The sequence below is a fragment of the Sturnira hondurensis genome, unplaced genomic scaffold (genome assembly GCF_014824575.4).
Source record: "Sturnira hondurensis isolate 20B ecotype Veracruz unplaced genomic scaffold, ASM1482457v3 Scaffold0004068, whole genome shotgun sequence".
NCBI lineage: Eukaryota > Metazoa > Chordata > Mammalia > Chiroptera > Phyllostomidae > Sturnira > Sturnira hondurensis.
The window spans coordinates 8864211-8891463 of record NW_028076699.1 but is presented as its reverse complement, the minus strand read 5'-3'; the positions used below and the strand labels follow the sequence as shown (position 1 = coordinate 8891463).

At 45.4% G+C, this 27253-nt stretch overlaps 1 protein-coding gene across 1 annotated transcript in view; it reads right to left on the bottom strand.

Moving 5' to 3' along the window:
* The window catches only part of LOC118985015 (BEN domain-containing protein 5), a 1089084-nt gene that overhangs the window by 227105 nt on the left and 834726 nt on the right, over positions 1 to 27253 (bottom strand). The window lies entirely within an intron of this gene.

Here is a 27253-nt window from a genome sequence, read left to right as displayed (position 1 = left end):
GGTGCAGATGGACAGGAGCAGCACGTGGATGCCTTCAAGTGTTAGTGCGGCAGGACTCGGCTTCTGTGTTGGATCTCTGCGCCAAAATTAGGTCACTCTGTGAATAACACACCTTCCCTGTCCTCAAAACCCTTGTAATCTGGTCTTGGAATATGAAAAAAGTATCTATGTTATAGTGAGAAAATATTCTCATACAGGAATGCTTAATGGAAGGGGCAGTCTCAATTAAGTGATATATATATATATATATACACACACATATATATGGATTTTACATATATAACATATATATATATAACATATCTATATATATAACACTTATCCATATATATCCATATATTTTATATATATATAAAACACTTATCCATATATGTATATAATTTATGTTAATGAACTCAACCTGTAAGAAAAATTAAAATAAATGTACCGAAATGTTGTTCATCAATAGTACTAGTGGTGGGTGATTTTGCTTACCATTGTGTTTTATATTTATAGACTTATATTTAACTATTTTCCACAGGAAGCAGGTACGACTTTATAATCAGAAAGCATTAACCATTACTCTCTTATAAAAGCACTGTGCTTATATTTCAGACCGGCGACACTAATGATGAAGTAGATAAACCAGAATCCCCACATCATTTTACTGTGATTTAGGAAATGTGTTATACAGATGAACCCCATCAACATACACCTCCCAGATCCAAATGTACAGGTCAGGTCAAGTTCCCTTAAACCAGGCCTCTGGTACAGATGCAGTGACATTCGGACGTGACTGTAAGTTGTCCTGATGCAGATATGGCTCCTACATCGCCCCACATACTTGTGGAAAAAAGAGGAGCCGCTCTGTTGTTCCAGCAGGTTTACCTTCATCATTATGGTTTCTTTGGACTGATCTTAAGTGAGTTTTTATTTTAAGGATACACTGCTGTGGCCATTAAGGGGAAGTAATGTGTAGTAAGACTTCTGATAACTCACAAGAAGGATGTGAGTATGCAGAGTTGGCCATACCTAACACAGTCCAAGAAGCTTCAAACTATGTTTGCAAAATAATTTCAAGTGGCGCCATGGCCAACCACCTATCCCATCTAAATGAGGGTGAACCTAAAATACACTATGTTACCAGTCTCTTACCACCTTCCTGGACACTGTACACTTCAGATGCACTGAACTACTTGATATTTCCCAAGATAGCATGTTCTATGAGGTCCCAAGCCTTTGTGTTTGTTCTGTCCTCATCTTGGAAAGTATTTCCTCCTGGGGTGCACGGTGCCCTCAACTTTCCCTGAAGACCAGCCCAAATGCCAGCTCCTTTGTGAAGCCTTCTTTAACCACCTACTCTCCTCAAGCACAGGCAGTCTCTTTCTACTATTTTGTCCCCAAACCTTTCATCTTCCCTTATTAGAATGAACTCTTTGAGGGGTGACATAAAGGCTGAGTAACTTTAACATCCCAGGTTCCTAGCACAGGACTGGGGAGGAGAGGCTCATAGACCAGGTGCTTTAAAGAAAGACACAGAGAGCATGAAGAGCAAACCTTTTTGCATGCTTCCCCCCAAAAAACTCTGCCTCTTCTTTTCAGGGTTGAAACTGAATCCCAGCTCTGTCTTTCCCACTCCCAGTGGCCAAAGAGCAGAACGCTGACTCTACTCCTTGTAAGACAGACACACGTTCATGAATGTCATAAATACCATGCATCCTGAAGTTCAAACAAATTCCCCACCAAATCATTGTAAATAATTCTTATAAGGGGGCAGTTCCATTTCCCAAGAACCCAGAAAGAAGAAAAGAACAAACAATGAAACAAAAGCCAACAGAGTGAACGCAGACTCAATACATTTCGCAGGTAGGTTTGCAGTGGATTTTCGGGAAGGAATGACAGGTACAGGGTACTCAAAGAAACTCTTGGGCAACCTCAGAGCAACCAAAAGACACCCCGAGTTTCTGCTTCCTGTGTCTTTGAATAGGGTTTCATGGAGAACCTACTAACTGCTTCTGCTCTAGCGAAAACTGGCAGAGTACCTCATTGATCCAGAGACCGTGGCCCCAGGCTTTACACATGCCAGAAACTCAAGATGTTGATGATTCACTGATTGGCAAGGAAAGGCAGTTCAAAAGTCCAGATTTCAGTGGTGGTTAAAAAACGTCAAGTTCAACCAAATCATGGTTGAATCCCCTCTTCAATATCCCTGCCAAATGGTCACCAGACACCTCCCATACAGTTCTAATGTCAGGAAGTTGACTGTCACCCCTTAACTTCGGGAAAAACTACTGACTGACTGTTGGACCTTTTTTACTTACAGAGGCATAATCTTATACCTTGTAGCCATCATACTGGGTCCACCACCAAGAGTCTCATGTCAGCCCTTCAGATACAGGAAAGCTTGGGATCCTTTCTCCTTAGAAATTGTCTGTCTTCTGCCCAGATACCTTCATGTCCTTTACCTGCCTCTCCTCATATGACATGGGTTCAGCAATGATAATTGTGGTATCTACTTTTCCTCCAAAGCATACTATACACCTTGCATACCAGGCACCAAGTATATCTCAATTAATTTTCCACCAACCCCTGAAGTAGGTCTTAACTCCAGGACAGAGTTAAGAACGCTGAGACTTATGGCAAAGCGGTTTGGCCCTGAGGAGTCCTGGAAAGCTTGGAGTCATATTTGCATTTGAGACTTTTAGACTAGAAGCCATGCAGGGGAAGGTTTAGATGGAAGGCAAGACTGGGGAATGGGAGGCCTAGGATGAGGCTGACTGTCCTCTTCTTGGCCCTCTCCTAACTCCCTCTTTCTGTGGGCCAAATGTGCTTTGCCTCTCATCCAAGTTATTTTAATGGAGCGGAAAATGTACACATCTGGGGCAGCTTTGCAACCGCATCTCCATTGTGCTTTCCTGTTGAGTTTTGCAGAGCCTTGGGTTACTGTCAAGCTCCTTCGGTGTAGCCAGCTGAAGCATGTTCAGTGGCAGCATCGGGACTTGTGTTTCATATTACTGCATGGAATTCTCAGTGTACTTTGCAAAACTATTTTAAGGAGACCTGGGTTCTGTAAATTTTCAAAGCAATTGGAGCGTGTCTTTTCAACCTCTCTGCTAATGATTGACCACATTTTTTCATGATTTTGCTTTTTTTCCCCTCTGTGATATTTAATTTGACTTTTCAAGTATTTGCTTTTTAAATTTCCAATTTATTTATTTTTAAATTTTGCCCAGAAAAGCAACTTGCTGTGCAGCTTAGGAGCACTGCCTTCTTGGGTTAATTTAAGGAAGAAATGTTGATACATGGTTAGCAAAATGTGGAACTGTTGGAAGGCCCATGGTGGGCATTACCCTGTGCTGGGTGCTATCACTTCAAAGCCAAGGTGTCAACCCAGTATATCCATGTGAATCCCTGATCAGGAAATCTGGTTGAATTTGGTTGTGGGGTCTTAGGCAGGGGAAGGAAAGCACAATAGTCAGGAGGAAGGAAGGAAAGAAAGAGAAGTTACATGTTGAATACAGGCTCAAGGGTAGCGAACATCACCTAGAGTTAGAGGGAATGCCATTTGTCACATAGATGACAGCTTGGAGGGCCAATGGAATGTGGGCTTTGGCTTTGCCTCACCTTTGCTCTGACTTTGGGTGACACAGTTTACCTCCTTGGGCCTTAGTTTTTCTTACCTGTAAAATGGGACTATTAAAACTTATCTTCTGAAGGTGTTGTAATAATTGGGACAGAAGTTTTTGACCCTGTCTGTGTATCAGGATCACCTGAGCTTAAAAAATATTCCACTCTGTTGAATAGCTCTGAGTAGGAAGATTTTAAGGTAACATGCTAGTCATGTAGAAAATGCTCTACAAGGCACAGATACTACTTTCAGGGGAAATATATGGGGCTGTGAAATGTCTCTAAGGTATAATAGTCGTCTGAAATATGACACACTAATGGGAAAAGAAGACAATATGTTATAATCTTAGGCCCTGGATCCAAATCCTGGCCCAATAAGCAAGGCCTGTCCTTACTAAGTCTATTGCTATGGGCAAGTTTCCTAATCTCTTCAAGCCTCACTTTCTTCATGGGAATCTTAATACATATGACTTCATAGGATTGTCATGAGGATTAAATGAGATAATTCATGTAAAATGCTTGGCACAGTATTTAACACATGGTGAGTCCTCAATAAATGATAGTTGCTATTATTCTTGTCATCATGATTATTATTAGAATTATTATTAGGAGAGCTCTAATACCTATGCTGTGAGTAGGGTGCCCAGTAAAGTTTATTGAAGCAAATTGAATATAATGAGCTGAACAACACTAATAATTATCCAACAAACACCCTAGAATGCTTCCATGCAAGCACCATTCTCTTTAAACAAGAGCCTGTGGGCACAGGTCACGGCCACCAAAAAAACTCTCAGATCTTACATGTTCAAGAGTCTCTGAGGCTACCAGTCTTGCCTAAACTTGTAGCAGACATTTCCAAGATATCATGCTTGGAGCCACAAACACAAGTCATTCTTTCAAACTGACTTTGTTAAGTATTTTCTCAGAAGAAATAGAGACTTATGTGCATTCTATAAAACATAAAAATACAGAAGCATTTACAGCAACCGGAACTTGTGAATGTAAAGCTTGGCTTGATGTTCAGATTATGCAGACCACAGTCAAGTTCAACCAATCACATCTTAGCTATGTTGTGTTCTCAAGCGAGTCTCACACATAGGAGGTGGTCACACGAATGATCTGAATCCAGGCATTTTACTCTAGGACCAGACAGTCCTCTCTCAGTATCTTTGGGGACTGGTTCTAGGACCAGCTGCAGAGTCTCAAGTCCCGTCTGTAAAATGGCACAGAACATTCATACAGTCAGCCCTCTGCATGAAAGGATTCCCAACCACGGGTTGAAAATACTTTTCTATCCAGTGTTGGTTGAATCCATGGAAAGCTTCAGGTATGAGTACTGATTATATGTACTCTACATAAGCAACACAAGCAAATGAATTCCCAGTGGTTGAAGACCAAAAGAAATGTGCGAATAGAAGAGACTGTCACAAGGGAACAACATGTAAGTTAGAAGAATTCAACTGGCCTCGATTATGAGTTTCAATTAAGGGTCAATTAGTTTGAGAAGCTACTTCTGGTTTCCCTTATTAAATGAACTCATTTTGTTATTTGTTTTCAGCTGAAATGCCATTTCCTCAGGAAAGTCCTCTCCATTTTCCTCCTCCCATTCCCATCCATAGGTTAGCTCTGGTTCCTGGTACATATTCCACAGTTCCTTACATTATTCTTTATGGAGTTTTCCATACTATATAATAGAAATTTATTCTATTACTGTCTGTCATAGTCACTAGATCTAAAACTCCACTAGAGAAAAAAAAGGATCTGTTTTTCTCACAGTTGTTTCCTAGCACCTTGCCTGGTACATGGGAGACTCCAAAACAAATCCCTGTTGAGTGAGTGCCCCCAGAGGTGAGGAAGGAGAGCTTGTCCCAACAGCTCTGCTTTGTCCCCAGGTCTCATCTTCCCCTTGGGCGTATATCTCTGCTTCCCCATCCCCACACGTCTGGCTTCCACAACCTGGCCCCTACATCAATAGAAGTTCCTTTTGTAGTTTTCATCACTTAGCACCACCAGACAGGTTGACATTTTCAAAATGTTTTCCTGAATATAAAGAGAGAATAAAATAGAAGTAATTACAGAAAAATGCACACAGCAGAAAAATAGCCAAGTTGACAGCCACGCATAGATGGCAGGCACTAATCCCCGCAACAGCATAACAGCATCAGGAACCTCACTGACACAGCCCGTGGTCCTCAAGGCAACAAGCTGTGCTCCTACCCCCTCCTACAAGGCTAGACTCCCTTTTTACCATGTTGCTCGCTGGAGATCACTGACTCAGTTAGGATGATCACTGCCTCATCTTGTCTTCAGATAATTTCGACATTGTTTGGGAGGTAACGTGGCAACCAACCTTCCTTCAAAGACCACTTGGTAGTTTTCTGGTTACCGTCTCTGCTCATCTCAACCACCCATGGCTCAGAAAGGGGGCCTTTCACAGGCCTTCATGAGGCCAGAGTGCACCCCGCTTTGTAATTCACTCTTAGGCTTTTGCTTGTTCACTCTGAGCAGCCATTCGAGGTCAGAGGCACAAAAGAGAACAGTCATTGAGAGTGAAGTCACCCTAGAAGCACACAGCAAACCATAAACCACTCTGATTTTAAGAAGTATCTCCTATCTACACCATAAATTCAGTATAAAATCAGAGAAAATGAATGAAAATGGACTGAACAATTAATCTCTGCTCTACTCCCCCTTCCCCAGAGGTCTAGAAGTGTGACAACTAGACCTTATGGAAAAGTCCACTATCTGTCATTCTCAGCATCCCTAGCTTGAGTAGCTCATGATTCTGTGAGTACTGATGATACGACTGCATTATCTGGGGCTTCTTAAATAACGCCCACCTCACTCCTGAGACTTTGAACTTTTCAAGCACTCTGAGGTTTCCAACTGCTCAAGCAGATTTCCACAGTCTCATACCCACTGTTGGTAGCCAGAAGCTGGAACCTGTTGGGAATCACCTGTTAGAGCACGGCCTGGATGGAGGCCCCTCTGAGCCAGAACAAAAGAGGACTAGAGAGCTCTAGTCAGAGATGTCTCTGCGAAAAGTGTCACCCCCTCCACCCCACTTTTACCCACCATTACTCGGAAGAATAATAGCAGTGAACCACTGCGGAATGCCTACCTCATGCCAGGCTTTATAGACATTTCTCATTTAATCCTCAAAACCGTCCTGGATGGTATCGCTACTACAAGTGTTGGCCTCATTTTAAAGTTGAGTAACCACAGGAATAGCATAGAAATGTGAGGCAACTTGCCCCAAATTATACAGGAGGAAATGGTGAATTGAAACTCAGGCTACTTGACTCCGGAGCCCCAACCTGTGCCTCAGTGAGGGTGATCTGTGCCCTTTTAGCAAGGATGAGGAGATGATGAGGTCTTCCTCTTCAACAGGTGACATGCTGGTTCTCTAGGAGTGTCCAGACCACCGGGACTGGTCCAGGTGAGACCCTGGCAGGCACTCTCTCAAAAAGTACCCTGAAATTTACTGCTATTTTCATCCTATGTTGTAGCAGATGGTGTATATAAAAACATAGTGTACTGAAGGTTTTCTTTCATTTACTCAAAACCAGTTTCCTTATTTAGTAACACAATAGGGCCACTTATGTTAACAAAAAAAAAAAGTCTTTGACTTCCCCATAAAGTTTTTGTATTATGATGGAAAAATGACTCATATATATAATATACAACACATTTTCTGCTGATAATTCTTTTTCACATGTTACTTTAGTGCTGTTGGTAGACAAATTGGGGTGAAGAATTTCAATGCCGTACCTCCCCTTCTTCACTATCAGGCATATCTTTGTTACTATAGGAAGAAATAGCAAGAATAGATGGAAAAGAGATTATCAGTTAAGTGTGAGGCACTTTTTTAGGGGTAGGTGAGACTCTGGACAAAGTGTCTGGGGAGAAGTTTAACTCAACTAGAAGGCAGAGTAGGTAACTGGCTAGGACCCCACACCCACCCTGCTAACCCGTCTGCTACATTGCTGGGCCATCAAATGGTCTCTGATCACTGAGACGCGCAGGGATGGCTCTGTGACCCATTCTAGAGAGGGAGCATGGTGCAGGAGAGGGTCCAAGGCAACATGAGAAGTGCAGAGGCTCTGAACTCAGATTTGGGTTCAATTACTACTCCATCACCAAGATTCTATGCATCCTTGGGCAAATCTGTGACTCATGGGATTTTCGACGGTCACATGGAGTTCCATAAGGTTCTCACGGGGATCTAACAGGCTATGCTTGTGAAGTGCCTGATGAGCACAAATACCTCATACACAGTTGGTCCCAGAAACTATCAGTTATCTTTTTTTTAAGATTTTATTTATTTATCTTTAGAGAGGAAGGGAAGGAGAGAAGGAGAGAAACATCAATGTATGGTTGCCTCTCATGAGTCCCCTGCTGGGAACTGGCCTACAACCCAGGCATGTGCTCTGACTGGGAATCGAACCGCGATCATGTGGTTCGTAGGCCCGTGCTCAATCCACTGAGCTACACCAGCCAGGGCTATCAGTTATCTTTTTCATTCTCACCTTCTGAGAAAGCCTCTACTACCTCTTCCTTATGGGAGATCACAAGGTACTGACAAGTACGGATGCACAGACACCAGTTATTTTTGAGTGAGCTGCCTTCCCTCCCACCACGGAATGCTAGGTGGTGTTACTGCAGAGACGGCCCCACCACCCTTCCCTGGCCAACGCTGGGAGGTGCGCCTTGGTCAAGAAAGCTGGGAACTTAGTATGATCTATCTTTTTTATCTTATGACATTTTGGGACTTCAGTTTGGGGTTTTATTATTTGCTTTTAGAATCATGTTCAGATTTTGTATGTTTAAAACATGCCTTTGGAATTGTGAAACACAGTGTTCTCGATCATAAAAATGGATGACTTATGATATGCCTTTCTGTTTCCATTTCTGGGTTCTTTTTTGTCTCCTTGTATGAACTTTCCTGTGATGCCCCACCTAGTGTCTTAACTCATCTGGAATACCAGCTGTGAAAATTTGGGCAAGATTCTTAACCCCTGTATGAATGCCTCATTCATTCATTCATTCATTCATTCATTCACTCATGCACTAATGAACTATTTGTTAAGGGCTTATTTTATGCCAGAAGTTCTGTTTAATATTTGGGATACCATGGAGACTGGACCGACTGAGCTTTCTTATCTATGAAGTGAGAAACTAAAAATCTTTCAGGACTGTTGAGAGGAATGAATGAGATAATATATATATATAAAAGAGAGAAAGAGGCAAGAGACAAAATGTACTGAGCTCCCTACTTGGTCCCTGGCAATGCTAGGTGCTTCACATGCATTCCTCCAAATACCCTCGGAAAGTAACTGTTGTTACCCTTTCCCTACAGATGCACCAACTGAGGTTCAGAGAGGGAAAGTGAGAGCCCAAGTCATGCCCTGGATTCTAACCTGGTGTAAAGTCCATGCAGTTCCCCTGGCACATTGCTTGTCATTCAGTAGGTATGGTAAGTCCCATCACCAACTCCATGTAAACTCTGGGAGGTTGTACTATCCTGCCTGCTAGCTGATACATCTGATAACACCAGTTGTGGTTTGGGTAGAGTGAGAGGTACTTGAATGGAAAATCCAAATCTTGTCCCCTAGTTTCTTATAGAACAGGATGCAAAGAAGACTCCTAAAAAGTGGGGATGGGAACATACACAATAAACTTATAGATTTAAATTTGCTGTTGAAATACAAAAACACTTATCAGTAACTCCAAGTCACCAAGGGAAGGACTTTGTGGTCCTCTAGCAGCCAGACTCACCAGCTTAGGAGACAAGACAGCTGGGACATGAACGCTTGGCATGAAGAACATTCTTTTAACTAAGCCAACCCTTCTCTGCTGCTGTGACCTTGAAGGATGAGATGTTCAAAACTCTGGATCCCTCTGACTCTCAGCCACTCCCTAGGTGCAGGTACAACTCAACTGCACAAACAACAAGGTCTATTTTCGCACTTGAAATGCTCAATGTCTAAGGAAGAACGGGTCTGCCAGGAAACATTCATTGTGGCCTACACACTTTCACGAAGCCGAAAGCCGAGTAGAGAGTGACATCGTGGTGCTTATATTTGGTAAGGGAGCTGCGCAAGTGCCCTAAGCTAAACACGCTGGACCTACACACCCTTTTCTCTGTTCGGACAGGTCACAGCAAGAACACAAAACAGATTCATTAGAATAGGAATCAGACAAGCACTGTCCACATGGTTTTAACTTTTTGAGCAAATCGTTATCTTTGGTATTAAGAAAAGGAAGGGCCATGGCCAGGGGGTGCTTCTTGCCACTGAGAAAACTTGTGAGGGTGACAAGAATAAAAAGACAGACACAGAAGAAGCAAAGCAGAGCTATGCATGCAAAAAAAAAAAAAAGGTAACATAAAAAAATCTGTTCCTTGGCATAGAAAAATTTTATCCTTAAGGTTTTCCCCCCTCTTTTCTTGGCAATTTAATAAACACCTTAAAATAGACTTATAAAATGGAAACAGATTCTGTAGAAGCAGGAAACCAAGAATAGTGACTTCAGAGAACTTTGAGTCCAAACCTCTCGTTCTACAGATGATGCAAACAGCACAGAAGGACCATGATTTACCCAAAGTCAAAGAGTTTGTCTCTGTCGAAGTCAGGACAGGAACCCACTGCTGTCAGGCCTCTCTCTGCCCTACTTTGCCATGTGTCCTCACGGTTACAGGGGAGAGCCTGCAGGAAAAGGTGATCTCACCCACGCCCATGGCATTAGCTTACCCAGTCCTAGCGAGACACTTAATTCACCATGGTCAAGGTTTAGCACTGAGAATAGCCTCTCCCTAGTTGGGGGCGGGTAGTGAGGGCCCTTCCAGGTCTGTCTCCTTGGGTGAGACCCTCCCTTGAGTTTCTCTCCAGTCCCACTGCCATTCCCATGCTGCCCGCTCTGTACTCACCCTCCATCATCACCCCCACATCGAGGGCTACTGTTGATTCTCTAACAATCTGGTGAAAGCATGAACCCAACCCATTTGGGGGGTTGCCCTAAGTATATCTGAGGTAGCTTGGAGTCCCAAAGATGCTTGACTGAAACAAAGATGAAAGAAAAGGCAGCAGAGTGCAGGGCCTTGAAATCAGACAAACCCAATGTCCAATCCCAGCTCCACAGCCTATTCACTGCGCAGACCTCTGAAGTTTGGTTTCCTTATCTGTGGGGTAAGGAGACCTCCCTCCCAGGGTATTTGATGCAATTAAATGAGAGAGCATACAAGAAGCATCTAGCATAGATCTTTGCACATAGTTGGTAACTGGTATACACAAAGCATTGAAAAGTCTGATTTAGAAAGTACGGATTTATAGGTAATCACTCAAAAAGTATGTTCTGGGCTACCTTCTCTGTGCCAGACCTTGTGCTAAGTGTTGGGACAGAGACAAACAATGGCCCTCACCCCACAGGAAGTAATATTTTCACAGGTTTTATGGGTCAAATTGTGACCCCCACCTGCAAAAAAAAAAGAGAGAAAGAAAGCAGTGTTGAAATCTTAATCCCTGGTATTTAAAAATGTAACCTTATTTAGAAATAGGGTATCTGTAGATGCAACCAAGTTAAAATGAGGTCATAGGACTGCTTTCCTTATAGAAGAGAAAACAACATATGACAACAGACACATGGGTATGATGCTGTGTGACGACAGCGCAGAGACCGGAGTGATGCTGCCGCGATCTAAAGACGGCCGAAGCGCTGACAGCCTCCACCAGAGACTGAGAAGAGCAAAGGTGGATTTTACCCAGAATCTCAGGGGAAGCCTGGTTCTGCTGGCACTTTTGGACTTCCAGACTCTGGAACAGTAAGAAAATGAAGACATTTCTGTTGTTTTAGGCCATCCAGTTTATGGTACTTTGTTACAGCAATGTCCGGAAACCAATGCAACTGGGGAGGCAGCAAGGGAGCAATTGCAATAATTATAACAGGAGTGAAATAACACTTACTGAGCTAAGCCCGCTACATTTGTTCTATTAGAGTTATATGGTCTTGGTCAAAACAGGAAGGCTTCTTGTACACCTTAGGGCTAACGGAGGTATGTATGGGCTGGCCAAAAATTCTTTTGTTTTTTTCCATAGGATGTGTCTAGCAGCACTTAGTTGTCTTTAACTTCACTCAAAACAATTTTGTTAGATTGTACTGTGACAGCTGAGATATCAGTGCGCATTAAAAAAACTTATCAAATTCGGTGAACTTTTGTGTAGCCATTTTAATATTGAAAATGGAAGAAAATACACAACATTTTCAGCATATAATGCTTTAATATTTCAAGAAAGGTAAAAACAACTGAAACGCAAAAGATTTATACTGTATTTGGAGAAGGTGCCCTGACTGATCAAACGTGTCAGAAGTGGTTTGAGAAGCTTTGTGCTAGAGATTTCTCGCTGGACGACGGATGCTCCACGGTCAGGCAGACCAGCTGCAGTTGACAGCGATCAAATCGAGACATTGAGAACAATCAACGTTATACCACGTGGGAGATAGCTGACATACCCCAAATATCCAAATAAAGTTATTGGTGAAAATGAAAAATGTGCCTTTTGTTTTATGGAAAAAACTAAGCAGACTTTTTGGCCAACCCAACATAAGGGGAAGTGGTGTGTCCAGGGAAGTGGACAGCCCATGTCTGCCCGAGGAAGCAGGAGCGGACATCTCCAGGGCAGTTAGAAGCCCAACAGGTGTGGGAGGGCAGGGAGAAGAAACAGCATTTAGACTATAAAGACTCGTGTGTGCAGATGCAGAGAAGTGGGAACTAATACTGGGATGTTTTTAGGAAACCAGAAGTGTTTCGGCATTGCTGGTGCACAGTGCTGATACTTATCTGGCTTCTACACTGTCTTCTCCACCTTGATATCCCAAAGGCACCTCCTACTCAAAATGTCCCAAATTGAATTTGTACCCCAGCCATAGCTTCTCCTACCTATTCACCTGCCTTCCCTGATTTGGTGAATGGTCCACCACTCACCCATCCAGCCTAGCTAGAGGCCTCAGAGTGCCTGCATAGTAACTGGGAAACTGGCTGCCTTTTGGTCTCAATTTACACAATCATTTTCTTAGCTTTACTATCTCTGGTTCTGATGGATTCTCACTTGGCACACACTCCCAACCCTCCAGCTGTGTCTCTCGGCCATAATCCTTCCAGCCAGGCCTCTCTGCCAGATAATTAATGATCTGTAAACAAATGCTTAATTGCACCAGGAGAGCACATATTTAAAGAAACTCTGTGATAAAGCAAAGGATCCTTTTTATCACACAAAAAATATTTCCCTCACAAACTCTCCCCCACCTCCGACTGATGATTCAGTCTGCATTTTCATCTCACGTATTAAATCTCAAGCTCTCTATGACAGCATCCCCCGAATAAAAAGAACAGCCTTGCCCGAAGGACAGATGGTAGCATTGAGGTGCAGCTACATCAGTTGCTTCCCGAGGCACTCCTTGCTGAGTCCAGCCCCTTTTGCCCTCCCACTCAAGACAGGGTCACTTGCTGAGAGAAAGGAAATTGTGGCCCCTGGCAAGAAGGATGTATGGAGTCTAGTATATGCCTGGCTCTTCTATTTACATCTTCTTATTTTCCTCTTCACAATAACCCATAAACCGTTACCCATTGTATAACCAAGAAGGTGAAGCGCCTTCTCAAGTTAGTGGCAGCACATGAGGGGAAACATCGGACAGTGCAGGGTGCCTGAGTTAAATATCACGAGAACACTGTCTCTAAGCACACCCTTTGAAGCCGTCCCGGTTATCCAGTCAGCCGTGTTGCCTTTTCGAAGTGGATATGAAGTCATCAGTCAGAGAGTGTGTCTTCTGCTTATGCCGATTCCCCAAGAGTAGGGGGGCACCCTGGGCTCCGTGGGCCAAAAGCCACAGTGGAAACTTTCTTGTGTGCGGCTGCCTGTGACCTCGGGCTGAGAGCCAGTTGGGTGCTGCTGCGGAGGGGCCAATCCAGCCACACTGGTCCCTAGAGAGGAAGCACCTTGGCTCAGATCTAAAACTCAGCCTTCTCTAGGGAGTCTGAAGAGGTGGTTTTCTTGCAGTCCTTGATGGCCCAGCTGCTCCAGAAAGAGGAAGCATAGCAACATTTTTAGAATAGTCAGTGGGGTGGGACAGAACCGAGAGACTGTGCCTGCAGAACTCTGCCCTGCTCAAGTATTTCAGAAAGCCTGCGGTGTTCACAGAGCAGCTGCCTGGGCCAGGCCCTGGGTCTTCAACCTCTCCCTGTCGGAGGGCCCTTCACATCTGCACTTACGTGAGTTCAAGTCTTTCCCAGCCTCAAAACACAACAGCCACCTCCAAACCCTCCCTCATCTCTGCCCCATCTTTAGTTACTTTTTTCTTTCTTCCTCTTCACAAGCAACACTTTTTGAAAGGAAGTGCAGCCCACACTTACTGTCAGCATTTACTCACCTCCCATTTGTTTCTTAGCCCCACTGCAGTCCGCCCTTTGCCTTTACTGAACCTGCTCTGCAAGGTTCCCTCCCAATGACCTCCCGGATTTCAAGAGCACTTTCCTGCATTTGGTCTCAGCAGCACCCACACTGTTGACCCCACCTTCTTTCAGAAATATGTCTCCTCTTGACTTCAGTCTTGATTTCCTTCCTAACTGTTCAATAATCCTCAGTTTCCACTGTAGGCTTCTCCTCTTTGACCCACATTTTAGATGTCAGTATTCTTCAGAATTTTGCCCTGGAATTCTGGCCTTCGTATTCGGAGCACTCACACATTCAGTGCAGACTTCTGTCCCGAGTTCCTGGCACATAGGCAGACAGCACTTTACTAGACATCTGGACTTCAAGGGCTAAGCAGAATCCCAAATATTCCAAACCTATCTGTGCAGACCTTGCTGCTCAAGCCTGTCTCTTCTCAAGTGTTTTAGTAAAGATCCCCATCACCCACCGAGGATCAGGTTGGAAACCTGTAGGTTTTTTTGACGCCTCCTGTCCTCTCATCTCTCATCAGATCCTGTGGATTCAGGCTCCAGAAATATCTTTCACATCTGCCTGTGCCCCTTCTTATCTACTATATTCCATTTTAATTTTTATTTCTGTTCTTACCCCTTCCAACTGCATTCCCCAAACTGAGCAATCTTTTTCAGATGCAAGTCTGGTCATGTTGTTCCTTAAACAGGACCAAAGTCTCCTCATCTACCTTCAGATAAAGCCCCACGCTATTTAAACCCAGTGTAATATGCCCCCCTCCCAACTCTCTGGACTCAAGTCATGCTATGTACTCCTTCATCCTCTGCTTCAGGCAAATTGGCCAACACTTGGTTCTCTTCCTTCTTCTTCTTTCAACTTTTTATTTTGTCACGGTTGTAAATTCACATACAGCTGTAAGAAATAATCCAGAGAGATCTTATGTGCTCTTCACCCAGTTTCCCCTGGGGTAATGTCACGTATACTGTGGTGCAATGTTCACACCTGGAAAATTGACATTGATAGCATCTACTGACCGTATCTATATTTTACCAGCTTTGCATGTGCTCCTTTGTGTGTATGTATTCTCTGTGCAGTTTCATCACATGTGCAGATTCATGTGCTCACCACTGCAGTCAAGATACAGAACAGTTCTATCAGAAGGCTCAATGTGATTCCCTCTTTTTGTGATTCCCTCAATGAGCCAATTCTCTCCTACGTCCAGGTCTTCTCACAGCCTGTTTCCCCTATTTGTAATATGTTTCCCCAATACCCTTCATTTGGCCAATTCATATTTATCTTCCAGGGCTCAAGTTACACAGGCGACTCTAGTATGTGAAATAGCGCTGTCTTGGAGGAAACCACTGAAGGTCGTAGGGATCCAAAGCATCCGTTTTCTTTTCAGTGTACAAAGCTGGGCACGGCCAGGACCAGAAGAGTCCTTGAGTGCATGTGCCCAGAACCCTTTAGCAGTTTGGCAGATCAGCTAAGTGGAGCAGACACTGTGGTAATGAACCCAAAGGCCTGATTTCAAAGACCTCAATTGGACAATTTTCTCAGTTCCATAACCACAGACTGAGCAGCAATCTTGGTCACAGACTGCATCCTGATATGAGCCACATGATAAGCACTTATCTTAACATGGGTTCTGACACTATCCAACCATATGATAAACATAGAATCCTCCACAAGAGCAGGTAAGGCAATGGTAAGCCTTTAGGGCAACCCTCTCTGATACAAGGAAGGCAGAACCCAAAGCGTAGGTCCCCCTAGTGGGCCAATAATGCCCTAAGGAGAGAAACAGAATTATTGAGTCTTAACGAGTTAAAGCTGGAAGGGGCCTTAAAGGCATTATACCCCCCTGGAGCACCTTATATAGCAAAGAGAATGGTAACTTAGTTTATTGTATCTAGGAGTACAAATGTTTAAATTTCCTGTCTAGATACAAAAGCCCTGTTCCCATTTCTGAATCCTCCCTAATTAATTTTTCCAAAGCATAACTGAACTTTGACTCAGAAACATCAAACGAAGTATTCCCCTGGCCTCCAGCTGGCCCTCTCTAATATACACGCTCCCCAACTAGCCAGAGTGATCTACTCAAAGCACAAAGCTGGCCAGGTTACTTTCCTGCTTAAAACCCTTCAGTTGCTCCCCATCGCCTCCAGCTTGGAGTCCAGGTTCCCCAGCCTACAGATTCGGCAGAGCCCTGCGCCTCTCTAGCCTTATCTCTTGCCTCTCCTCACAGCCCACTGATGCACACTGTGTACACCATGCGGCCTTATGCTTATGGTGAAGCTGTGCCCATTCTGAGAATGGATTTCTTGCCAATCTTTGCCTGAGAAACTCCTTCCTAACTGTGAAGACTCACCTTAGCTATGACCTCTTTCGGGGAACTTTCCCAGAACTCTTAGGGTGGGTTACTGCCCTAAGAGTAACCCTGTCCTGGCCTGTGCCTCCCCACATCATGTCACAAGAACCTTTGATGGGGATGTCTTATTTATGAGTCTGCACCCCCAGAAGTCTCGGCTTCTGGAGGACAGAACTGTGTCTGAAGCGTTCCTGTCCCCTCAGTGCCCACCACAGGACCTGGCACACTGGAAGCTCTTGGAGAATTTTAATGGAAAAGGAAGCCAATTCCATGATTAACACAGACAGTCTTCTGTGTGCCAGGCATCTAGATGTATGTATTACATACATGTATTATGTCACTTGATTGTCCTAACAGCTTTGGGACTGCTCAGCACTCTTAACAAAGCCCTCTGCACCCAGAGCAGGGACTGCGACTGCCCCCTCCCCCAGTGCTCCAGTAATACCTGCCCCTGGGCCCTATCTTCCATTCCAACCCAGAGACTCTGGACTCATGTTTACCCTCTCCCCTTACACCTGTACTCACCTCACAACCTGGCCACTTCAGGTGGGGTCAGGGTCAGATCCTGACTCTGTTTCACTTCCACCTCAGATACTGACTCTCACCCTCAGCATCAGGCTCTGCAGTCTGCATACTTAACCAGTTCCAACCCAGCGGAGAGCCAAGGCTCCAGGACCTCAGTCCCAACCTAGCAGGACAGGCCCTTCCTTATATGAGAGGAAAGCGTAGATCAAAGTGGCCTGATTATACCACTGTTCTGAAGATAGCAAGGAAGCTCAGTCAAGTTAGTTAACGCCTGGCTCTGTCCTGTGACAAGACCCACGCATAACACCTCCTCCTGTGTGTAGGGCACATTTCCTCTTCTTTAAAACAGCCCCCTCCTTTAGCCCTTTGGAGGCCCACCTACTTGTCCATTGCACACTTTGATCATGAGAAATCCAAGCAGGGGCTGTTCCCTAGCACCATTCCCCAGCATCAGCCTGACACAGAGAAGAGCCTGACAGAGAAAATGGGAAGGAGGTGAGTGACATTGAGCTCAAACTCCACTGTCTCCTCCTGGCCTCTGTGGATGTTCTGCCCTTCCTCTACTTCAGCTTCTAAAGGTACTTGATAAACCCCTTTGCGTTTGGTTTGGCACCAAAGAAGCAAAGCTATCAAATGCAGTTTCTTGCCAATATTTTCTTTGTAATTGATACTGAATCCCTCTGTAAAAAACACACACACCCTCAGCCTCTTAAGGAAAGCTAGCCATGGTATAATGGCTTAAATAAAAGAATTGTGTAATTCTGGGGAAAGTACCAATCTTTACTTTATCCCTTCTGCCCTGAGAACACCATGCTCTCAGGTGAAATATTTGAGGCTATGAAAAGAAAGTGCTTTGGAGTTAGATGAAATTGGGTTAGAATTCTCCCAGGAGCTACGGACCTTGGGGAAGAAATCTGAGAGCCATCCTATGCTCTACCCCTCTCCTCACTCACTGTAGCTGGTCCTTCCACAAGCCCTGCCAGTCTGACTTTCTAAATGGTTCTTCTTCAATCTCCACTTCGTTTAAGAGCTACTCTGGTGATTAAACACTTCGGCTTTGGAGTGAGATTGTTTGAGCTTAAATCCCAGTTTTCTTACTTGCTATACCGTCTTGGGTAGTTTATTTAACCTCTCAATATTTCAGTTTCCTCATCCGTAAAATCAGGATTAAAAATCTTGGGTTGTTAACAAGACCCAGTATAATAATCCCTATGAAGTACTAGCATAATTCCTGGCCCAGATTTAGCTCTTCTTGTTATTTCTTATTATCTCCTTTGTTCAGGCTATTATCATGCAATCCACATTCCCTCCTGCCCCCAGCACCCCATCCCCAATCTCTGATCTTCCCTGCAAAGTCTCCTGCCTGGTTTCTCTCCTACAGTCCACTCTCTGTGCTGTTGCCAGAGTACTCTCTCTAAAAGCACATTTGACCATGTGCTGCTCAGGTGAGGAACCCTGCTCCGTTGTCTATTAGATAAAGCATGAGCTTGCTAGCTTTGTGGGCAGGGCCCTCCATTATCAGGGACCCTCAATACCTCCCAACAGTCTTAAGAGGGAAGTTTTACCCTCATTTGCTGCCTCCGAGTGGTTGTGTCCTACAGTTACTCACTGGTCCACCTGGGATTTATATCCAAGTCTTCTGAGCCCAGAACCTGTGCCCTATGCATTGGCCCATACTGTCACGGCCACTGTGACCATCCCACCATCTGTGAGCCTCAGATAAGCAAGAGAGGAATAGCACCTCAGGTGAGAAACAGGAGAAAGAGGAGCTGGCATGGACACATCGTGGGGGCTGCCTGATGGGGGAAAGCACCCTGGAGGGACTGGGGCTCTGGACCCAGGGGTAGGGGTCGGGGGGAGGACCGCGTCCGGAGGATAATACTGGAGAAATTACTGAAGCTGTGATTTCAGAACTATGTTACGAGATGAAGTGAGATTCAAGTCTATGTGGAAACATGGGCTTCAGATGTTCTCTTCATTCTCAACACTGGCAGAGCCCTGGGAAGCTCTGAGGGGTCGCTCTCGGACTCAGTTACGGTCAGCGGAGTGGAAGCGTCGAGTTCGGTTTCAGGGCTTGCCAGGTCCTCTTTGTTATTCAGAGACACATGGACTCTAGGCTGGTTGGGGAGCAGTGAAGAGTCTCTCTCTCTCTCTCTCGTTCCTTCCTTGTAGTGGTGCCACCCCAATACCTACCCCAAATCCATCCATTAGCTCAGCAAACCCTCCTAGATTCCCGTGGGTCACCAGGCCTCAGTGCTGGAAATACAGGAAACAATCAGAAGTGCTTCTTGGCTATACAGTCCTTACTATTTAGTGGCAAGACTACCCCGCATACAACGAGAATACTGTGAAAAGTGGCCAGTGGGCTGGGAAAGCTGGGGAAGTCACGATGCCTAAGCAAGCTTCTCAGTGAGCCTTTTCCTCCAAGAAGATTCCTTGGGTTTATTTCAAAAGGCAAATTTTGGCTTTTGCTTTTTGTGATTATAATTTCAGAGTAATATGCTCTTGCCTGGTGTTGTGGAGGTTTGGGGGCACGCAGGGTAGAGGAGTCATTTGGCAGAGTCCTCAGTTGGCGGGGACCTAAAAGTAGTTCCATATCCTCATTGGAATATTTTCAACTGTAGAGCAGAGAGAGAAAAATCATCACTTCCCCAGGTTTTACAGCTGAAGTGCTGGGCAGAGAGCGTACAGGTCATATGAAAGGAGGAACACACTACCTCTGGGGCTGCGCCAGGGGCCCAGTGAGCTGGTGCGAAAGGACAGTGGCCTGGGGTGCAGGCAACTCTGCCACTGAGCAGCTGAGTGACTCTGCACGCCACTCTGCACCTACTGAGCCTCGGCTGCCTCCTTTGTCCAGCGGGGACGCTATTACCTTGCCTGGCGATAATGCAGCTAAAATGGTAGCTGCCGGTTCCAGGCCTCCTGTTTCCAGGCTCTGTGTCCCTCTTCCTCAGCCCATTTCCCCATCTGTGGATAAGACAGTGTGGTGAGGCTCTCTGCAGAGAAGGAATGAGAGAACATTCTCCAGGGGCTGTTTAGCTTTGACATCCCATGCATAAAACAACAGCCAGATTGGACCGTTGCTTAATTCTATCCAAACTGCCAGATAGGCATTTGAATAAGTAATCTAATACATACATTTTTATTCTATTCAATATTCAGGTCATCTCCTGGCTAAAATGAGTATTCAGAATCATGATTGCTTAGAAACATACCATTCCAAATACGAATGAGAATATTTTTGCAATATTCAGTTCAACAAGGATGGGAAGGTATGAGATTAGGTTCTGCAAATAATCACATCTTTCACATCTTGGACGCCTATACACATACTCAGCTACACGCCTTTCTTCATAACCTTGGAAATGCAAGTCCCTGAGCTCTCAGAGGCCTGAGCATACCTCTTGTGCTAAGTCAGTTCCCATGTGAAAATGGTGGAGCAGGGCAAAGAAGACGTGATCTCTCATCTGGTGTTTGAGGCCCTGCTACGACATCCTCCCCATCCAAAAACTGGTCTGGTCTACTTGCATTCCAGCATGGACAGAGAGCTCACCACCTCCTAAAGCAGCTAAACCCACCAGCGGGTGGCATGAACTTGGGGAAATGACCTCTCACATTGAGCAATCTCCTGCATCTGGTGTTTCTATATCGATCCTTGTTCTGCAGTCTGCTTCTTCTGCCCTGAAAGTCCTGCAGGGACTGAAGGCAATGAGCCTATGCCTTTCACCAAGTTAGCCCTTTCCCCAAGCTGAACCCTCTGTCCCTCCAACCAGAAACCTGTTCTTTGTCCCACCACAGGGGTCTGCAGGGATCAGCCTGGGTGGGACACTAAGAGCCAAGGTAAGTTCAAAATGCCCTGGCGAATTCCTTTTTCTCTGGCTTCCTATGCCATTCAGTAAGAAAAAACAAAGCTTTTAAAGTTACAGTGACAACGTAGTCATTCTAAGGAAGTTAACCAAGGCATTTCAGGAAACAGAAAACACAACTGGGGAAGGGAGACCTTTGGATTACAGCCGGAGGAACAGAGAGGGTCACCCTCTGAACTGTTCCAAACCAGCACTGTGCTCATCTCAGAAGGGGTGTGTGTGTGTGTGCGCGCGCGCATGTGTGTAAGTGTGAGTGCTTATGAGTGAGCATCGATACACTCAGCAGTACCTCGGTGATATCAGTGTGGGATAAATTCCTCACCTATTGTCATGTACTTTAATATTCACTCACAGGCCACCTCCTCTCAGCATTCCCTAGCATTCCCGTTTACCTTCACCCACCCTGCACCGGCGGGAACTTCTGTGCTTTCCTCAGTATCATCCTCTCCCTTGTCTGTCTGTGCCCTTAGATGGCGGGCACCTCCTTGAAGTTCCTGGCTATGTCTGGTTCGTGCGTCCATTCCCCTGTGCCTGTCACAGCGTGGCTGCTTTACATGTGTTGGTCACATGAATGTACTTGTGGGGAAGAGCCCTTTCCCAGGGCTCTTACCACTAAACTGCCCCCGCTGCCATGTTTCTCTTCCCCTGTAAGACTGTAAACGGCTGCAGATTAAGTAGAGCATAGCTCCCACGCATGGGCCTCTGGGAGGGATCGCTCAGGGAAGCCCACGGTACCCATGTTTCAAGTTGCCTCCCTATGAGAGATGGGAGTTGCAGGGAACAGTGGTGTCTCCCCAGCCTCCATCTGCTTTGCGCTGACTGTTCCCAGCCGCGGTCTGCTGTGCCCCCCGCCTGGCCCCTCTGGAGCAGCCATTCCTCCCGCGTTGACACGCACATTTTCCTTCTTTACGGCCAAGTCACAGCTCTGGGATGCTCCCCAGGCAGATGCGCAGGGTTGCTGCACATCTGCATATCAAAGGAGCAGGGGGAGCTGCTTGGCGACAGGCCCTGGCTCAGCAGTAGCGCTCACTTGGCAAACCTCAGTGGTGAAAGGCTGTCTCCCTGGACTACACTTGGCCAAGGAACTCAGCCAGGAACTAGGCTGCTCAGTGATGAGCTTTGTCCTACCTGGGGGAGGTCGCAGCGCGGCGCATTTCTGGGGTGGAGAAGGAACCATAGCATCTCTTAGCCTTCTATGAGGAGACTAATAAAATCAGTTGGCAAGTCTTGGAGCAGAGAACTGGCGTCCTCAGCAATGGTACAAAGGGAAGAGAAGGAAAATGCATTTATTTAATAAGAGTGGCCCAACGACCCCATTGGGAGACAGTCTGCCTTGTGCCGAGCAGTGCAAGGCTGCAGATCATCAGAGGTGAGAGCCTGTCCCACATCTGAAATCTGCTGCTTTCAATGTCTGAGACCTTGGGTGAGTCCTTTAACTTATTTTGGTGTCAGTTTCTACATCTATAAAATGAAATGAAACATGTTACCTGCTGTATAAAAAGAAGTAAATGGGATAAGCCCAACAGAGCACTTAGCAGCGCGGACTGTGCGATAAGCATCAGGCAAACATCTTCCTGAGAAGTTTGTTCGCTGTGCACTTGTTTCATGTCAGGGAACATTCTGGATGCCTTAAATACTTTATCATATTTTTCCCACAATAAACTGCCAAAATAGGTATTATTATTCCTGATTTGCAATCAAGTAAACTGAGTCCCAGAGATGTCAAAATACTTCCAAACTTGCCTTGGCTGGGTGGCTCAGTTGGTTAGAGCACTGACCTGTAAACCAGAAGGTCGCTGGTTCAATCCCCAGTTGGAATGTGTATGGGAGGCAACTGATCAGTTTCTCTCTCACATCAATATTTCTCTCTCTGTCTCTGTCTCCCTTTCTCTCTCTCTCAAATCAATAAAAACATATCCTTGGGTGAGGATTTTTTCAAAAAGTACTTCCAAGGTCCACACAATATATAAAGGGACTGCCAGAATTAACTTTTGGGGCCACTGAAAGCCAGATATAAACGTCACTCTTGAGGCGAGGCCAGGGCTGGAGAGTTCTAAGAGGAAGGAGGCCTAAGCCTGATGTGGACCAGGGGAGAGAAGAGAAGCAGATTCTTGTCCAGAGTGGCTGAGATCACAGCTGGAAGGATGTGCTGTGTGTTAGCTCTAAGGGGTGAAGCATGAAAGGAAATGGGAGAGCAAGTGATAAGGCTGGCAGTCAGGAAGGGAAAGAAACAGAATAGGACAGGTTCCCAGGGAGAGGCCATGGCAGCGAGTCAGCACCAAGGCCAAGGCCAAGGTGACTTTGCCAGAGCGGGTTGGCCAGAACTGGCTGGCCTGGGGAGGTACTTTGCCTTCCTGGGCCCATAGATCACAGGACTGAGGTGAGGACCAAATGAAGGGCTGCACAGGAAGTTCTTTTTAGAATGTTTGGAGCACAGCAAGTGCTCAATAAATGCACCTAGAGGGAAAATATCCAGATTATACAATTTTAGAAACAGTAACAGGTTACTCAATTTTAAAAATAGTAAGAGTTTATTATAATCATTCGTTATTAATTTATTTTTATTCTTCTTTGTTCTATTACACTTTGGGACAACTAATAATATATTATATTATATTCACTCTTTAGCAGTGGAGGACTCAGCCTCAGCTGAGGTCGTTGAAGGCCTGTTGGGCAGACTCTTTGCAGGGTTTCCAGTACATGACGGCACAAACGAGACATGCACTACCCCTACTTTGGGAAGGAGGAGCCTGATAGTGGGGTCTGACCCTGAGATTAGTTTCCTGGCTCTGCTCTATGGTCCGTGTCTGAGCCCCAGGGAGAGGAGCCAGCAGGTGGAAGCTGTTTCCTAAAGAGCCACAGAGAGGGCTGTGAATGTAGAATGGGAGAGTGAACATTTTCCCATTTCTAGATTGAAAACATGGTGGCTTTGGCTGCTTTTGTATTTCTTGTCCCAGCAGCTCAACATCATGAGCAGGAGACAGCCCTGGCAGATTCGATAGCTTCCCCCTGGTGGGCACTGGGAGCCCTGGCTAGGGTGGAGCCCTCTCAGTTGTAGGAAGCAGAAAGCAGGGAACCTCATGGGAGGGGCTGAACAGGAAAGAAGCAACACGGTAGATGGCACATGGAAACAGAGAGCATCCTTTGTGAGCTCACCTGTGATGCCACTTAGAGAGTTTCAGAAATAACTGAGCAAGACTTTGAGGGAGGCTGGAGGCCTGCCCCATCAGCAGGTAGGTACATGAGCCAGCAGATCACAGGTGCTTACTGTAAACAGAACCCTATTTGTGCCCACAGGCTGGCATGGTCTAGGGAAATATCAGTTGCACACTCTCTGTTTATACCCCAAATTGATCCCAGGAGTCTGAAGCTATTTCTGAAGATAGAGATGATTATACCTCTTTTGTGTACGTCCCCCCTTACCTCTGACATCCTGCTGATTAGTAGGTCCTCTTATTTCATCCTTGTGATTATTTCCCAAATTCACTTCCTTCCTACTTCTCCAGCTTTATTCCGGGTGTGATAGGGTCTACTTTTCAGTGATTGAGGGTGGGTCACAATTTTTTAACCATTATTATGTTTAATGCAGGAAATATAAGAAGTGATAGAGCACAGACTTTTCCCTAAAGGAGTCCTAATCTGATTTTAACGATTCATCTGGAGACTCCTCAAAATCGCCGGAGAATGAATGAATGCGCTGTTTCATTCAACCAGTGATCAAACATTCCCTGAGCACTCTGCCAGGCTTGATGCTGGCCCCTGGGGACGCATGGCCCTTGTACTTGAGGTGCTTGTGGTTTAGTGAGACCAGCAGGCAACAGAGGGCTGTGCACTGAGTTCACTGTCGACAATGGCCCAGCTAAAGGAACAATGCAGCTTATTGCAGTGAAAAGGCATTCTCTAGGCCGATGCTAGACATTTTTTTCTTCATCCTCTTCCCTGGAAGGTGTGTCTGAATGATGTGGGTGAGGGAGAGAGGGGGTCCACTCTTCACAGCCCCCTGGGGGAGGCAATATAGAGTAAGGAAAAGAGCTCAGGCCCTACAGCTGGACAGCCTTGGCTTTCAATACCAGTTCTGCCTTTTGTTAATTGTCTGACCTCAGTCAAGTCACTTCACTTCTCTGAGTTTCAATTTCTTTAAGTGTAAAAAGGAAATAATTTCTAAAAGTGTATAGAACAGTCCTGGGCATATAACAGGTAAGAGAAGCCATTTTTATTTTATTTCAAATTTCAGGTTTGCAAAATCTGTTAGTGTTCATAGTAAATGACCTTTCGCTGTGATGAGCTACTAAGAGGTTGAAGTTCTGTTCTAGCAGCCCAGTGCAGCTTATACTGACTAACAAAAAGTCAAGTGATGGCCTTCTCAGGGTCTCCCGTCTGAGACATCCAATTCAGATCTACTTACTCAGTTCATTCTATTTGTTTATCTTTTAAATTCCAAGTCTCTAATTGGCCTCTGGAGCATGTTAGTTGATAAAGGCCCAGCTGTCCCATGTGTTATCTGCCATGCTTAGGCCCAGGCCCTACCTGTGGGGTGGAAAAGTACTTTGAAGTGACCCTGCAAGGATGCATCTCTCCCTCCCTTTTCCTCTCACCACCCACTTGGCTCTCTGGAAAGCATCAAGAATAAATGAGAGCCCATGCGCAGGAGCATTTCTGTTTCTAGCTGTGTCCCAAAAGATGGGACACAATAGGTAACCCTCTGGAATGCTGATCAGCAGCAGATTGGGGGTGGGTGGTGGGGGTGGATGGGAGATGAAAGGAAGCACAAGTTCTTTAGGTCAAACCCATCTGTGCCATAGAGTTGAAGACCTGGGAGGGACTTCCCAAACACTCAATATTGGCACATCACTTTTCTGGGCCTGTTTGGGAAAGAGAGTTTTCCACAGTTACGTAACCCTCTGGTGATAAATCCAGGACCCAGACTCCGGTCTCCTGTATCTCAGTCTGTGCCTTCTGTTCCTGGGCAGCTTTGTTCCAGCATCTGTGGTGGCTTCCTATTTCCAACTGTATTCAATTCAAACGCTGTGTCCTGGCATTCAGTGTCTATGAGATCTGATCCTTAATCTACCTTTCTAGCCTTATTTCAAACTCAATAGACTACTTGAACTGGTACATCCTGCTGTTAAAATTTTGATCCATATTTTCCTCTAGCTTTTAAAATCCCTTTCTTTTCTGGTTTCTGTGCTGGGATCTCTGGATTCTTATCAAGTATGTCTTCATCGATTCTGTTCTGTCCTGACTGCTCTGGTTTCTGGCTGAGGTTCAGCCACCTCCATCAGAGAGCCATTTGGGGGCTTATCTAGGAAGGGCACATTATGCTGTGTCAGATGAAGTGACTGAGAAGAAAGAATAATCTGATGTTAGAGCTCCAACCAGAGGGGTTGGCCCAGCAGTGTCTAAGGCATGGCTGCTTCTGATCACAGTCCAAGAGGCAGGCACCAAGAGGATCTGAGGTGAAGGATTAGGAGCCCATCAGCAAGCTCTTACACAAGGGGTGGGTAACTGGGAGATAACTCAGAAGCTCAGGCCGAAAGGTCAACTCCATAAGGTCTGTCTGGAAGCCAGGGCAACATGGCGAAGGAAAAGTGATGGGAGGCCACCACCCAAAGCTGAGTAAGATAAATAAATGTGAGTTCTCTTGTGTGGCTGGGACTGTACAGATGAGAAATTGCCTTTGGAGACATCAAAATGGACAGACAATCCCAGAGAATGAATCAGGACAGAATGGGCATTCCCTAAGGCCGAGAGTTGCCCAGAGGAAGCTACACAGCTGGAGTCAGGAATGGGAATGGACGTGGTGCCATGCGGGAGAGGCTGGGTGTGATTTCAGAATGAGCAGTGGTTTTGGTGGCTATGGATCACGAAGAACAGAAGCAAGAGGTAGGTTAGGAGATTCACCTTAATTCGCATGGATGCATGGAGCCACAACCAGACATTCCTTTTTTTCCCTCCTTCTGGAACAATGGATTGGACAAATTCATGATGTCTTAATTTACTTGTTCATCAGACACCACTTAGAGCCTACTCTGTGCCAGTTCTTGGGCTGGTCACTGAGGAGACCAAGATGAATTGTATACATTTCCTGCCTTCAAGGATTTTATTTCTTGGGGAGAGACATTCATGTAAACTCAGAAGTAATGTGGAGTGATAGTGCTGGGAGAGGCAGATACCAAGGGGCTGTGGAAGCAGAAGGGAGGCAGCTAACCCTGCCTGGAGGCAGCAGAGGGTGGGAGAAGGAACTAGTGTAGCAGGAATCATTTCTGGAAGAAGGTAAAACCTGCTGAGGGAGAAAATGAATTAGATGTGTAAAGAAGGGGCAGGGTCAGATTGTTGCAGAGAGACACAAGCAGGCTTGGGAGATGAACTAGCTGGAAAAAAAAAAAAAGAACAAAACAATCCCTCAGCTCACAAGCAGAGCTCAGTGAGCAGGAAATCAAGCAGATTTTAGATGTCCA